Here is a 17019-nt window from a genome sequence, read left to right on the forward strand (position 1 = left end):
CCCATGCCGAGACCCGCCCTACGAAGCAGCTCGATTGGTTGGGGTTAGGCATTTGACCTTGAGTGGTTAAGGTTAGGGTTAGGGGATTGGTCAGGGGATAGGACCTGTACATGTAAGCATGGACGCCTGGCCAATTGTACTCTGTGAATGCTATTGAAGGGCGGGTCTTGGCGTGGCCATAGTGGGATTCGTAATATCGCTTGCCGGCAGAGGCTAACGTCAGAAGCGTGGAACAGATCGTGATTCGTGCAGTGTCGTAAATCCTCGTGATGGATCGTGCAGGCAGCACAGATCGGGTACTGACACCCCCCCTCATCACCAGCATGAGTTCCACCAATCAGAGGCATCACTGTGGGATTGTTCAGGATTGTGAGTAATGAAGTACTTAACCAAGACATCTCGAATAAAAGACATTTATCTCAAAACAAGGGTAGTGCCCCATGATTTGTGGTGTCTATATGAGCATATACAATCGCTGAGTCATGTCGGCATGCTGGTTTTAAGTCTACCATCGACGGTTACAATTTTATGGCTTATACTCCAATTTGTCAATGGAGAAATTGCATTGAATTTTTACTTCCGGAACCCACTGTGGGTGGGACTGTTGAGCTCTATACACTGAGTCACATCCAGGCCTCTGCAGTGAATTTCTTGCTTCAGATGGTTGTGTAGGTGAGTGGTTGGCTGATTAAGGGGATTTTACCCGTTTGGCTGTTTATCAACTTTTTTTTTCTCCATAAGACATAAAGTAAAAAAAAAAGTATGAGTTTTAACTGAGGAAAGGTTTTGACTGTCAAACTCTCACTGGCCCAAAGTTGGTGTGTAATGTAACTTTCACCTACTTTATTACAAAATTGAACCAGTCAACCACATCCACTGAATTGTGGAGAAAGTGGGCACAATGATTTTAACAGCACATATGTTGAATTTTAGTCAAATCAGCCACTCAAAGTACTGCCCAGATGATGGCTTTAATATCCTCTTTTAATGGTTACATGGTGCATGATCTAACTGATTAGAAGGGAAACTGCACAGAAACCACTGCTTTTTAAAGTGGAACTCTCGCCAAAATGCAACCTAGAGTCTTTTTGTGAATGTACCCAAGTCAAACTTTCGTTTAAAAGCATATTTAGGACGGAAGCGCCACTTTTAAGATGTACCGTATTTTTGTTTTTCGGTCAAATGGCCTTTTGAATGGGAGTAATAGGGGAACTTTTATGCTAGCCTCAAAATAGCTATTTTTAAAACACTAAGAAGGCTCGACACAACATGAAACTTTGCTCGAAGTATCGCCAGGGGCTCTGCACCTTAACTACACCGGTTATACAGGATATAAGGGATATACTAAATCTGTGGCTACTTGTTTGATATTGACTCGTTTTGACTGCCGAGTTGGTAGCAGCCGGAAACAACAAGAGCTATGGTGAGTTGTTCAAAACCTTTCTTTTTAGTAAACTCTGGGTACACAAACAATGTTGTCAATGCTCGAGTTCATGTTCACCAACACCGGTAGTGTTCACAAGTAAAACAGTGGGAAGATTACAATGTAGTGTATCTCATACCAGCAGGCCTCTGGATGAAACAACAGCTGTATGCTGCAGTGACATCCAGCTCTCAGGCAGCCCTCCCATAGCTAAACCAGAGTCTGCTGCTACTGTGCCGTATATGGAGGCTCCCTGGCTCGGGGTGATGGCTAGTTATAGGGCAAAAGATGCTGTGAACATCTGCAGGCTGTCTGTAAGGAGCAATTTAAACCCTAACGTGCCATGCTGCGTCTCTCCTACCATTGGACCGAAACACAGGAAAGCAGCTAACACAATGGGACAGTGAAGGGCCCAATTATTGCCCCTATCATTTGCATAATTACAATGTTTTTCTAAAGCAGGGGCAGTATATAAATTGTAAATTGTAGTGGACCCTTAGAGTCTCTCCTTAGTGAAAGTCATATTTGAATGGAGAGAGCCTGTTCTGCTAGCCAGGCAGCCAGGCTCAGGCAAGAGGTCCCAATCAGCCAGCCTCACAGACTACTCATTCAATAGGATTTAAAAAGCCAACTGTGTGGAGAAATGAGAGTTTTGCCCCCCAAATCATATGGAATTACAGTGCTGGTTGCATATGGGGGGAGCCAGTGGCAAGCACAAAAGCCCACAGGAAGCAGCTATTTCTGTGTGTTTTATTAACCCAACCAAGCAATTTAATTCTTTTGTTCGGGGGAGTTCTACTTCATTGATTAACAAAAGCGGGGATATAATTTTTTCAGCCCCTTTTGAAAAGCCTGAAATGTCAAGCCTTTTAAAGGAGATTATTCTGCCTGTGTGCGATGAATAGAGCCCAGAGTAACCTTTTGTCTACAATTAAATATTCCAGCATAAATATAAAAGAAAATCAGAGATGGGGAAGATTGAGTCAGGAGAGATTGGAGAGGTAGATCCTCTGCCCGATAGTGGCAACAGCCTGGCTCTAATTAGATATGCCAGGCGGGCTGTGAGCAGTCACTCTCCACAGCACGCCGAGAGAAGAGGCAGCCTGAGAGAGGAGGACAGAGGAAACCTATCTGCTCATCTGTCTGTCCAGCGCCTTCCTCTGGGCATCCACAAGGTATTTCAGGAGACTTTGTTTTGTTTTGTTTCCCGCCGTTATTTGTTTTCCTGACATCTTTGCCGCCATAGAGGGAGAGTCTAAAAGGCAATGCCTTCTGGGAACTGCATAAACAGAGAGGGCTGAATAAGAAAGAAAAAAAGTTGTGAGATTGTTTATGGTTTTAAGGATTGATTAGCAATGACAATAAGATACTTTAGGGACGGAGAGGTTTTTTTTCCCCCGCTCAGGAGGTAGACTGAGGCAGCCTGGAGGAGATGAAGATGAATGATGGGAAGTTTTGATCCATGCAGGGCTGCATTTGATTGTGTTTTGTGAGTTGCAGTAGGACTTAGCATTTGCATTGTGCACTGAGGAGGCTGAACTGTACGTGGACCGAGGTGACCTGCATGCTTTGATATGCCAGTGAGCTTTGCACTGCTGTCTTCATTTCCTTGTGGAAAACATTTATTTGATGATAAAAGTTTTGTCAGTTGATCAGAAGTTTTTGAGATGGCCGTTGTGCGCAGTTGGGTGAAGCTGTCATCCTCTTTTATGAAACACTTTCTCTTTGATGAGATTTTGAATTTGATTAATTTAAATAAAAAGAGTAAAGGAAGTAATGAAAGCCTTTAACTGTGTCCTGCTGGTTTAGTTCGAACTGGGTGCTGCTTTGCTCTTGTCAGGTATTGATGGATGGTGCTGTGACCTCTTGCCAATGGATTATTTCTCTGACCAATCATTGTCGGGAGTGACTTCATGAGAACGACTCATTTCTGCCAATAGGCGTGGTGCTCCTGTTGGCTTTTTGACACAATACGTTTGCATATATTTACGTGGCTTCTTTACTTCTTTACATGCTTATACTTTATTTACCACCTTTAACCTGTTTACTAGAGAATTGTTTTCATTCTGAAGCTTTTTTTTTTTTAATATGCTTTTTTTATGATCCAACAAAATATTTTCTCAAAATCTAGATCCCTAAGATGCTCGTCATTCTGATTAGATACGTTTAGCAGTTTAGCAAGTCTCATTATTCAAACAAATTACTTTCAAGTATTAAACAGTTTCTATTGATTTATTAAAGACAAGGTTTCATCAAGTAGGCCAACTGTTTTGATTTTTGATTCCGCAAGGAAAAGAAAAATCTCAATACCTTTTTTATATTAACATGTATTAGAGGCATCTGTCTTATATGAATGACGGGTCGTCTGTGATATTTGAAGAAGTTAACAAGTATGATCCCAAATTGTTTGCTCAAAAAGTCTGATGGGCGACTGAAGGTGAAAAACAATATTTTGATATATTGTATACTGTTGGTGAGAAATGACTAAGATCAGCTTGTACTCTACTTCTCTCTACTTTGTTTGAAATATCTGGAACCACTCAAAGGCTCCTGACTTTATTTTGCCTGAGCATTCAGCAGCCTCAAAATTGCTGACACCAGTGTTAGTCCACTTAGTCAAATCTTCTTTCCCCTAGATTATGTGCTTGTTATTGTTATTCAACAAAGAATAGATTTTGTATTTGACCATGCAGGCAAGAACAGCACATCATTAGAGAACTTCTCTGCTACTCATTTAAATCATTAAACATTTAACATAATAAAACAAAAGGAAAGCATTGGTGATGTTGCCTGATTACATCATGCAATGCTGCAAGAGGTCATGCTTCCTTTTATTTTTTATTTTGATAATTTTATAATGTCACAAATCATGTCTAAATTTGTCAAATCTGATTGGCATCTGTCACTAAATAATGTTTAAATTTGAGCTCTTACACTACACTAGTAGTTACAGGACGACATCTTACAGGTATTTCTGTGTGACCCACAAGACTAGGGCTGGGTATCACTAAATAACCCAGTACTAAGTAGTATCAAAACTTCAGTGTGGCCGGGTTGGCTCAGTGGGTAGAGCAGGCGCACATATACTCAGAGGCTTATGCCTTGACGCAGCAGTCCAGGGTTTGAGTCTGACCTGTGACAATTTCCTGCATGTCTTCCCCCCTCTCCCCCTTAGCTGTCCTATCAATTAAAGGCGGAAAAGCCCCAAAAGTAATCTTTTAAAAAAACTTCTCCAGTGAAATGATACCTGCATTCTATCCTTTTTGTGCCCAGATATAGAAAAAAATGACTATTTATATGGCTTTGCTCGCAGCCAATCACCACGTTCTTTGTTTTATTGCAACGTGTGATTGGCCCACTTCCGCAGCAGCTACAACCTGCCAGCACGGCATATTTGACTGAGTTGGCAGTTTAGCCCACTGAGATGCTTCCATTCACATGATGGGTATCGAATGAAGTAGGAAAAAAAACTTTTAAAGGGTACTGGTATCGTAATTTTCAATTACGCATCCATATATGGTTTTGTATAGCCAGCCCTATACAAGATCATATGTGGATGCTGTTTTTTTAGCTAACATTGAGTAAAACAAAATGACATAGGAAGGGTGGTAACCTGCACACTCTGGATGCAACAGGCCCTCCAAACAAGATAAAATACTCTGCTTGCTACTTTTACTTCATGTTAACCCAAGTGTCTCAAATTCTGGATCGATGAGTCTAAATTAAACTGCAACATACATTTCATTTGTATCTAAATAAGTTGAATCATGGAATGTTATTTATCCATCTGTCAGTCAAAATAATGGTTGCTGGTTAGCTTTTTGTCCTTTTAAACTCTGCCTCATCTCTTCTGTTTTCTTCTGTCAGGGTCCCAAAATTCATTTTGGCTTTTGCCCTGGGACTGAAAAGTACCCGTACAGTACCACTGAAGGACCCAACACATTGACTTTCTAAGTTTTTTTTTTAGATTGTTAAGGTAGGTAAGTACAAATTCAGTAGATATACATATTTGATATACTGCTAATTTTTTTTATTTTGAAACACAATGTAGAGTTACACATATCCAGGTCCAGGTCAGACTGGGATTTTAACAGCAATAAAAGTGGGGCCAACTTAAGTAGAAGATTGAGCCTAAAAGGCTGGAAGTATTCATATCCTTAAGTAAATACTCCATTACAACTACAAATGCTGCATTAACAATATTCAAGTAAAAGTATGCAAGTATTGTTAATAGCAAAATATATAGAAGGTAAGAACTCAATACAGATTAATAGCCCTTATGAATGTTATACAATTATTAACTAGAGATTAAAGCTGTAAAAAAACCTTCAATGGAGTAAAAAGTACAAAATTCCCCTCTGAAATGTAGTGGAGTAGATGTAAAAAGTAGCATGAAATGGAACTACTCAAGTAACGTACTTCAAAGTTGTACTTAAGGACAGTAAATGTTCTTACATTTCACCACTGTTGTCTTATATAAGCCTTGTTATTTAATGAAGCCCTAATTCCCTCTTTTGATTTTATTGGATTCAGTCCAATCTTAAAGCCCCGTCTTAAAGGGGGCGATTGAATGCAAAACCGATTTTACCTTGTCATAGTTGAATAATGACAGTTTAGTGGGTAACTAGGACATACATAGAACCTCAAAATCCCATTGAAAACTCTTTCCTCTGCAAATCTCACAATTTGAAACTGCCTCTGAAAACGGGCGAATCTCAACGAGCCGCCGAGTTGACGTCAACTCGGCAGCTCCTCCTCATTTGGCTCTATATAGCTCTATCAATGAGAGCTAGCTAGCCTCCTCTTAGAATTCCTCTGGAATTCACAAAAATGCATTGAATTGAAATCGGACATCATTGTTAGCTTTATAAGACCTTGGGGTAGATGTTATATAAGTGGCGTGACGAAATTCAAACTGTAAATATAGCTACTCTAGGTATGCCGGCAGCTGGCAGCCAGCCAGCTCCGCAAAGCTCTGCGAAGCTCCGCGAAGCCCCGAGTATTCCAGTAGTCCAGTACCCAGGGAAACGTGACTTTCACTGGGTATGGAGGTTTCCGCTTTCTCATCAGACTGTGTGGAGCTCCTAGCTAAAGTCCGACACGTCTTACCAAATTTTCAATTAGCCATCAATTTTCGTAAAACGGCCTATATTTGAGTTTAATAACGAAATAGCCCGACAAACAATGTATAACTTTGCAGTGTCTGAAATATGAGACCTGCTGTCTCGTCTCCAATGTGCTTCTATGTGGTTCGCTCAAAACAATCAGCGCGCAGCTCATCTAAATATTCATGAGCATACCATATTTGGAAGAAAAGCTCTTATTACAAATAGGCCCATATTCACAGGGTAGTTAAGGGCCTAATAAAGCATTCGGGCAATTTTCAGCCCAACCAATGTTACATACCCTATTAGGAGACCTTAAGGAACAGTGTAAAATACCCTATATAATCACTTAATCACTCCATTAAAATATTACTTACACTCATGAATGATGAAAGAAATCAGAGCCTGCATCACTTTATAGTTCAAGTGGTGTTTGATGTTACACTTCTGTGTGCTGATAGTGGTCTGGTCTCAGATAGACATGATGATGTGTTAGACCATTGAACGCTAATCTCCATTCTAGGGGAGCCTCTCAAGTTATGTTATGTGTAGTTTTTATCCTCGACGTTCCACTTCTGGGATTGCTCCGGTGCCGCAGGAAATTCCGCCGGATGCATGTCTTCTCGCTGATGTCCGTTTCCTACCGCTTTCTTTGTGTTGGAATTTTAAACTCTGATGGATTTATGAGGACTATGGTTAACTGCTCCTCAGATCTCTGCAGGGTAAATCCAGACAGCTAGCTAGACTGATAGATCTGTCCAATCGGAGTTTTCTCCTTTGAACGTACACGTTCCACCAAAACAAGTTCCTTCCCGAGGCTATTTTGCAGCGGCTCTGTGCGGAGGCAATTAAAGGCAAATTAATTCCCTCAATAGTAGCTTATTTAAATCCCTAACAGATTCATGTTTGGGCTTGAGATTCATTCAAATTGATTTTAGTGACATTTGGAGCCTGTTAGAATATGTCTTGATTGGACGATAAATCCATTGGAATATACAGTAATAATGTACATTGCTTTAACCCCAAATTGTCGATCTCAAACCCTCCTACCACTCTGTCTTTGCCTGAGAACCGACCTTTGAATCCGCCCACTCCACCGAGTTGACATTTCTGTCTGATGTCATGCAAACTCTGTCTGTCAGCTACTGTACTAACCATTTAACCTGAACCCAAGTTATAACACCAAACTTCCAAACATTTTTAACCCCATTCCTCACCTGTACTTCATCTTAATTCTAATCTCAACCCTAAACCAAAGCGCTAATCCTAAACACACACACACACACACACACACACACACACACACACACACACACACACACACACACACACACACACACACACAACACACACAAAATCTAATGTCACCTCTATTCCAACAGCCTGTTTTCCCCCAGAGGGCTTTATCAGAGCTGTGGAGGGCTGATTGGAGGAGGCAGCAGTAATGACTGCAGGTCGTGAGGTCACCACCCTGTTATGATAACTAAACTCAAAGGTCAAACGCCTAAACGGCAGCATGCTCTGCCTGCTGATGATGCCTGATAACAGCAGATGAACATTGCTTTGTTATTTTAACAGTTTGAATCAGAATTCATCCATGAATGGGATTAGATTTTTGTTCAATTTTCCATGCCAGACCCAACGACCTATCCTAACAACGGCTAACCAAAAGTGTTTAGTTTTTTTTAGGATTGTTTGACCCTTATCTTGCAATTACTTTGAACATGTTTAGCTTAAATTCTGGTGGTAGAATGTACAGTATATATTTTATATATTTTACTTTTACCAAAAATACTTTGAAACAGTAAATATGTGTATGTTTAATGCAAGTATTGTATAGTACAAACAGTAAATCATGCTATATGTTTCAAGAATATTATACTTAGATTTGAATACGTTTGCAACCCTGCACATAAACACAAAGATAAAACTACAAGATATTTTACAATTTTTTTTGTATTTTGGCTTGGTCTTGTATCATTTTCAACACCTCATTGCATCCCGCAAAATTAAACGCAAGATACAATATTAAATGAAGTTAACTGTTCCCACAATACAGTACATGAGCTATTTAAATTAGCTGGAGACATGTAATTTGCTCTTACCAGTGTATGCCAGCAATCCCCACCAATTGGTCCCAAAAGTTAGATAAAATAAATGCCGTGAACATATTCTTTGTAAGTCTTTACAATAATTCACTGAAATAACCAAGCAGGCATGCCTTATTGGACGATCCAAATTTTCAGCGTGTAGCTTGCTAGCTTGAAGGTTGTTGTTGTTTCCCGTAGCGAAGGGATTTTGAGAACGGCAACACACAGAGCAGACATCCATGTCAGACTTTATCCTGGAAATGTACTTTCGTTTATCCAGACTAGACATTATGTAACAAACCTTGTTTAAATTGTAATTGGCAAACCAGAAATACACAAGAAATGTTTGTTTTGTTTGGCACCACAGTGTGTGTGTGTGTTTTTTTTTTTTTTTACATCTTCCTCGACAGTCAAACATGCAGACAGACAGGTGTGCTGGTAGTCAGACATGCAGTAGAGGCAGACTGACTTTTACAGATGGTCAGAGCACATTTATAAATCTGGCATAATGCTGATTTTTTGCTTTTCCAAAAAGGACTGCTAGCCTGGCAGAAAGGAAACAAGAATTATTCAATCAAACAGCTCCTTCCATATCCAGATTTGACTCCAGCCGCAAAAAGCTTGCTGCATAATCCTTTTATCAAACCCTCCGATGGAATATTCTTATTGGAAATACCCAGAGAGAGAAATAATATTAAGGTCATTTCTATCTCTAGTTTATTTTCTCCTACAAAAAAAGAAAATCGCCCCTGCTTTCCGTTTTTATCTTGAGAAAATAATTACTTCTGGTTTGCGGATGGAGACCTAACTGCTGATTATGAATGTTCTCTGACCACTAAGGGAATATTTGCCCTTATCAGTAATAACAAAATCAAAGTGTCCACATTTAACAGCATCTCAGGGAAAGTGTGTCCGTACTGTGCTGTGGTGAGCCTCTTTCAGGCAGGTTGGAGGGGAAATGTAATGTGGGTCAGCTGGTGATGATAGCTGGTAGTACTAATATCTCTAAAGTGGTAGATATGGAAGCTATGAGAGCTGCTGTTCTGTCCTGTCAGCGTTTTACAGCTTCATATCTCTGCTCTGTGTGTGAGGGTTTAGGTTGGTGTGTGCAGCCCAGGGTTATTGTTGTATTAAAACAATATTGCCCAGTGGATTATTTCAATTCTCCAAGCTGTTTTACTCCCAGAGGAGTTCAGGTGCCTTCTGTTTTTTCGCATGTATCTCAATTTCAGTAACTGCAATAACTTCAGTTTTCACAACTGTTAAATGGCCACATTCAATGTGTACATAGACAAGATTTTCGAATAAAAAAGGGGCGTTTGCTTACTATAGCTGTATATTATGTGGCACAGATATTCATGTGTTTAATCCAGCATTTTAAACCAGAACAAGGCTGTCACTCTTGAATCGCGCCTTTACAAAATATTTCACTCTGAAAACTCCCTTGATATAGGCACATGTGGATATGTGAAGTATTTACATGCAGAAACAATTTCACATGTGATTTATTCTTTAGAAAGATAGGCTGTAGCATGAAGCCTGAATATTCTTTTGCTAAATTTGGACTGAAATGAGCACTTTCTGGTGATTTTGGGTCAAACTTCTCAAATAAATGTATGCTGAACACTAGGGGTGTTGAAATTAATCATTGCGAACGATGCAGTGACGGACAGTAATCGATTCTTGCCTGCTGATGTTACTTGTTGATTTTCCATTCGCTGCTTTTTTTGTGTTTGCCTTTTGTCTGTTGTCTGTTGTCTGCTATGTTCAGACTCCGCTACATTCAGGAAGTTCCCTTTTTTAAGAGCAGATGTAACAAAAATGGGAATTCATATGTATGAATGCTTTCATTTGTTAATGAAAACCATGTGTATAGCAATATATAATATATTTGAGGAGGTGGCGCATCATGATGCATCGGGATCTCGTATTGAATCGTTGACAGGATAATTGTAATCAAATTGAATCGTGAGGCCAGTGAAGATTTACATCCCTACTGAACACATTTTCTTGCACCAGATTTACCAGGTAAATACTTTATTTTATAGGCCTACTCTTGCTGTGAAAAGAGTAGGCCTATAAAATGTCCTGACCAATTTTCATCCATTAAATGATGCCTTCTCATTGTAATGAAGGGATTTGTCAAGCAAATAAAAGGCCCCTTTATATGTGTTTTTAAGTTTTTGGACAACAATGGAGTAAAACAGATACATATGCTATTTTAGGCTATAGCCACAGAAACCCTACTTATCAAATTATACATTTATTGTTAATTTTGGTCTCGTCAGATGAGGTCGTTGATAGTTAAAGGGGCCGTGTACTGATTTTACACACCGAGTTCACTCTTCATGAGGAGTATTCGTAGATATAGACCTTTTTTTACTTCTATGGGAGGACTACTCTTCAAGAGTGTCTCTTGAGGTACACATTCATTTACTTTCGAGGGAGGGTCTAATGAGCGACGCCATCAAGTTGCACAACAGGAACGGTTGGATCTAGTGTTTTTGCAGCTTGAACCATGCTAGGACTAAAGTCAGGATATCTCGGCCTCTGCTGCTTCAAGTCTTTTCTTTTTTTTATCCGTCTTTTAAGAGATCCACCACAACTTTTTCTGTTGATGATGCATCAATGTGACGAGCTTAATGATTTTACGATGTCTCCTTGTAGCTTGAGGTGCCACTTTTTGCCACAAAATTAGGAACAGTCATGAAAACTGTTCACCCCGGTCTGAGTGGCAACTTGCACCTCGGGACTACTTTACATTTTCCAGCATCATTTCTATTTTTTACCCATGCTAGCAACATGGCAATGTCGGTTGGCCTGTCTGTTTTTGAGTCCACCACTTTGGTTCAAACTGAAATGTCTCGACAACTATTGGATGGATTAAGATTACATTTGGTACAGACATTTATGTTCCCCTCAGGATGAATTGCAATTACTTTGTCCTTAAAGCAACACTATGTAACTTTTCCTGCTTTGGTCCCCCTACAGGTTGTCTCATTGGATCTACAGCTGCAGCTAAAAGTTACATAATGTTTCTTTAATAAAACAACTGAAGACTCAGCTGTACTTTGTGTTTATGCTAATGTCCAACAGCTCAACAGCTATTGGATGGATTTTCATGAAATTTGGTATACACATTCATGTCCCCCTCAGGATAGATTGTAATACCTTTGGGGAACTTATTCCTAATAGTAGACAGCTGTAAGTTAACCATGTTAAGATCATGTTCATTTCATGTTTACATTTACATTTACTTACTTGTTACAGTCCCTGTTGTCCATTCCTGAGTCACAGAATAGTTCAGTAGCTGCACAGTGTGTGAATCAGATCTTTATATCAAAAAGAAGGAAAAACAAAGAAGGCTGCAGTACAATTTAAGGATTGACAGCGGTTGAATTTCTACCTGTGAAAGGCGTTGATTTGGCTGACTGACCTCAGTGATGGTTATCGTTTCATCACACTGATGGAATGACATAGCCTGCGACCTGGACTCTGATGGCTGGTCAGCGGATCCAGGAGTTAACTGACTCCTGTCTATTAGTCTCTCTGACCCAGAGTGGCCGTGCCAGGTCTCAGACCATCACTTCATCCTACACTCTGTAGTGTTTGATCATCTGGTAATGGGATAACAAGTCATAGTTCACTCTGCACTGGCTACCCCTCTGCTGCAAATAAGTGTGTGTCTGTTAGTGAGAAAGCAAGAGAGCTCTAAAGCTTTCTGTGTGACTACATACCTATAATTATCCTCCTGAGGAAAACAAGTGCAGAGTGAGTGGTACATTGTGGAAACTGAATTATAGCCTGTGAGAGAACTGAACGCTCTGCGCTTTGTGTTGGCTAATGTTTCAAGTTGAGCTGTTTGATTTGAGGTGTGTGTGTGTGTGTGTGTGTGTGTGTGTGTGTGTGTGTGTGTGTGTGAGAGAGAGAATCTGAGCTGGTTTGATTTCAGCTGGATGTGTGTGAATTATCAAATCTAGTGGTCAGAGTGCGTTTCATTTTTATCAATTTTCTTCCTGTCCATTCTGCTGAATATGTGACTGTCGTTGGAATGTGGCCTAGTGTAGAGCAAGGGCAGGTGGTTATTAATATGACAACACACATGCAGGCAAACACATGGTTTCTCTCACACTCAAACACCTTATTTAGTTTGTTTTGATTAAGGTGTATGACTCAGAGAGAGTGTGTGAGGTGCAGAGACAAGGAGAGCGGAAGAAAGAGAAGGCAGGCTTTTCTTTCTCAGAGTTCCCCGTGTCAGTCGTGTAAGAAAGCCGCCAAACCAATAATTTTGTCAAGTTCTTTTTTTAGCGGAGCGACTGAAGCGTCTTTGGATTGCCACATGTATAAAGGCAGCCCATATAAAGCCATTCACAGCACTGAATGAACACGCCATCTGTGGGGCTTTCTTATTTCCTCTTCTCTTTTCTTCCCCTCCTTTTTCAAGCCTTGTAATCAAATTTGAGCAAAATCAAATGGCGGGAGGATAGAGGGAGAGCAGGGGGGGAGGGAGGGTTCAATGAAAGTACCTTTTGTTGGTCTGAAACGAGCAAGTAATTTACAAAATGCCCTCCCTTTGTGCAGAGGGCTAAGGGAAGAAAGAAATCAGTAGCTTTTAGAAGCTAGGCCTTGCGCTGCGACGGGCAAGATAATGAAAGCCGTCTTGTGTTTGTGGGCTAGAGAGCATCTCAAAGGCAGACCGGGGCCCGGCTCAGGGTTAGCTCGGCTCCTGAAAAAAAACGACAACACAACAACACTCTCCTCTGTGTATGTGCGTGTGTGCGTTTGTGTGTTTGGCAAAGAGCGGTAAAACAGGACGGCTGTGCCCAGCTACACTTGGCAGAGACACTCCGAGGAACAGACAGAGTTGTCGATGCTGAGGAGAGAACAGGGATGAAAGAATGGCTTCACCGGCACTGAAGTCTGCTGATCTCCTCTTACCTGTTGTCCTGTTGCAGGTGCGTCTGGCTCCCCTACATTCAAGAAGTGCAACACCTCCGTAAAGGAATCTGGAGGAGAGATGAAGCTGCAAAGGAGGAGATGAAAATATTCTGCAGGGATCATTGTTGCTGAAGGATTACGAGGGAAACTGGCTGTTTTCATCCTCTGTTCCTCTGCATGGACGTCTCGGAGTAGAGCACCTGACTGCTGAAGGACACTTAGCATTTACCTGCATGGATCTGCTGGATTATTACCTGAGTGACACCTGGGCAGACTGCTGCCGTGGATTTTTACAGGTCCGGACACATGGAACAGTACATTTCTATTTGTGTAAACGGAACTTAGCCATAACTTCTTGTCTCAAAATATGATAATGCATATAATGCTGCTGCATATAGCGGGTCATTTATCCAGCTCACCTGAGATGTAGTCAAAGCAACCATAATTGGTTATATGCTTTACATCCTAAACTGACAGAGTGTTGTGTTGTGTCATGTTCGGTTCTGATGTTGTATATAAGTGGCAGTCCTTCTTGAAGTTAAAATTATGAAATTATTCATGATTACATGTCATTAAAGTGCGCTGTGTCTGGCCTACAGAGCAGTTCCTGGTTTTCAGTGATTGGGACTGTTACCTGATGTTTCTTCCTGCGACCGGTGAGTTATGACATGCATCGTTTCTCTCTTTCTTCCCCTCTTCTTCGTGTACATCTCTTTCCCTCCAACTACCTCACCCTTTACTCAGTTCTGTCTCTGTGTATCTCTTAGGCAGCCATTGCTTCTCTCCTCCTATGGTGTAGCTCGTGCCATCTGAAGTGCCAGAATTAAATTAGGGTTGTAGTCTTGTCTCTATAGTATAGTATATAGTTACTATAGTATAGTAAAGCATGAATGAAATTCATATTCATTTTGTTGTCTTATACGTACACGTCTGTGTTAGTACTTTTGATGTCTCTCTCGCTTGGCAGTGTTTAATTTTAAACCTCCTGTACTGCAAGAAAATCTCTTCCTGTCTTTTTATTTCTTTTGTTTTTCTTAAATTTTTGTTTCAACAGGAGAATTGCTGTCTTTGAGTTTGTCTTGGTTAGAGTTACAGCTGGAGTTGGGAACTATTTCTACAGTACCACAGTTAAACAGCCAAAAGCAAAAAATGTAATTCAGACTTTCCAAATGATGCCCAATGTCATGATGCTTCATGTTAGTGAGGATTTGATTGTTTTTCGAGATACTTTCTTTTCTTGTATTGTGCAATAGATGGTTGCAAACTTCTTTTTGTGCCATATGAAACCAAATGCCAAACAGTAGTTTCACCTTTGTACTTAGTTTCATACTGTACACTTTGTCAGACAATTGAGAATGTTATGAAAAGTATCTTAAAAGTTGGCAAATGGAAGCCACTTGTGAAACGAACTGAAATGATGTTGTGAGTTACTTGCAAGTTAAAAAAACTAAACTGTGTAATACCGTGAAACAAGTGAAAACTATCTTACTGTATAGTAGCTCGTTATATGTTTTACCTTCTTACTCCTCAGATGTTGATTTGGATTGGAGTGTAGATTTCACACTGCCATAAAAGTCTGAAACAGTGATACATTACAGTTATTGAGGTAGATGTTTTGATTTCTGGGTCAAATTTTCTTTTTGGTGGAGTTGAAAAAAAGGTGTCAAATGACTAGTGAAATGTAGACAATATAAAGCAACTTTAAGACAATTTCGATAAAGCTACAGTGGGTTGTGATGGCCAAACAATTGTTTAAGTACACAGGAACTTGATGCAGTTAGAATACAGCAGGCACTTTGTACTGGCACCTTATTGGGGTTGTTAGGAAACATTTTGGCATGTGGAGTCATTCTCTTGCTGAATTAGACATGGATGATGCAGGTTGCAGGGAGGTAGGTACACCCAAAAAAGTAAATGACAACATTGAATCGCAAAATTACTCCTCCTTGTGTCTACTGAACATTGCGTGTTATGGTATAGATTTTTTTGTTGTTGTCAATGACAAGCCTTCATTGTTTCTAGCGATACGGCCTCAAAACCCTGTACTTGCTCTCATACAATATCATTGTTACAGAGAAAATCCACAATGTAACAGAACTTCACTGTGTATTGAAATCACTATTTATCAACACAAGGAATTTATATATGATGATGTCATCAGGTGAACAGGCCTGTCAACAGTTAAGTGGGACTCTGTGGGCATAAAGAGGGTTTATTATTTGAGATATTACATCCAATAGACTTGTGAATCAGGAAATGTGTCCATGTCTCATTAAAATCACTATGGTTGCTGTCATACTTTCAGTGGTGGAAAGTAATTACACACAGTATTTCCATTTTCTGCTTCTTTATACTACTTTGTACTACTTCACCACAATTCAAAGGCAATTATTGTACTTTTCACCCACTACATTACTACATTTGCTGATTTAATTACTTTACATATTCAGAGAACTAAATATAATCAACAATTAAACTATGATCTAATAATATGGATTAAGATAAGACAGGGATACATTTACAAGCTGCCCTGCAGTACTGTCTATAAAGTAGTTAAAAGCTGGCCCCACCTGTACCACTTTCAGCATTAAAGCGACGTACACATGTATCAATATTTATATAATCTGATAATATGATACAATACATTATTCTGAAATGGGCCATCCTGAAAAAAATTTACTTTTACATTCTGTACTTTAAGTATATTTTGATACGAATACTGGATTTTGTTCTAAAGTAAAATTTTGGAAACATGGTGTTTATTACATTGTGGTGTTGCTACTTTTACATAAGCATTGACTAGTCTATGTAAAAGAAGTGGTTGTAGCCACCGTGACACCACCCATTGGTTAGCGGACTGTCGTTTTGAAGTCTTGAGTTTGGCATTATGGTCGTCGCCATCTTGGTTTTTTGGAGCCAGAAGTGTGATCATACTTGGATTAGAGGGGGGAGGTAGGGAGGAGCGAAGGGTGGATCTGACTGAGAACCCGAGGACACTATGCTCTGCGCCGTGGCGACTTGTCAGTTATATACATATCCCACATACCCTGCTTTATTGTCTATTTTACTCTAAGTGGGACCATCATTTACTAAATGAACCTCATGCTGTATTACAGAAGACTTAAAACTAACGATTGAGACCATAAACTCATTCGGAATATGTTTACTGAGTGAGAAATAGGGCAATTTACTGAGACTTCTATATAATCGTACTTCTTTTTGCAACCGGTGGAGTCGCCCCCTGCTGGCCATAAGAAAGAATGCAGGTTAAAGGCACTTCTACATTGTCTTCACTTTTCAGGCCTGGAGGTTCCGCTTGTACATGAGTTAAAGATCTGACTACTTCTTCCACCACTGCTTACTTTTCTAACAGTTTTTCATTATTTACATATGGAGCAGCTCCAGGATTTGTCTTTAGATGATGTAATCACTTCAGAGTGTGACTTATTACACTCATACCATG

Source organism: Sander vitreus, chromosome 9 (assembly GCF_031162955.1).
Source record: "Sander vitreus isolate 19-12246 chromosome 9, sanVit1, whole genome shotgun sequence".
In the NCBI taxonomy this organism is placed as follows: domain Eukaryota; kingdom Metazoa; phylum Chordata; class Actinopteri; order Perciformes; family Percidae; genus Sander; species Sander vitreus.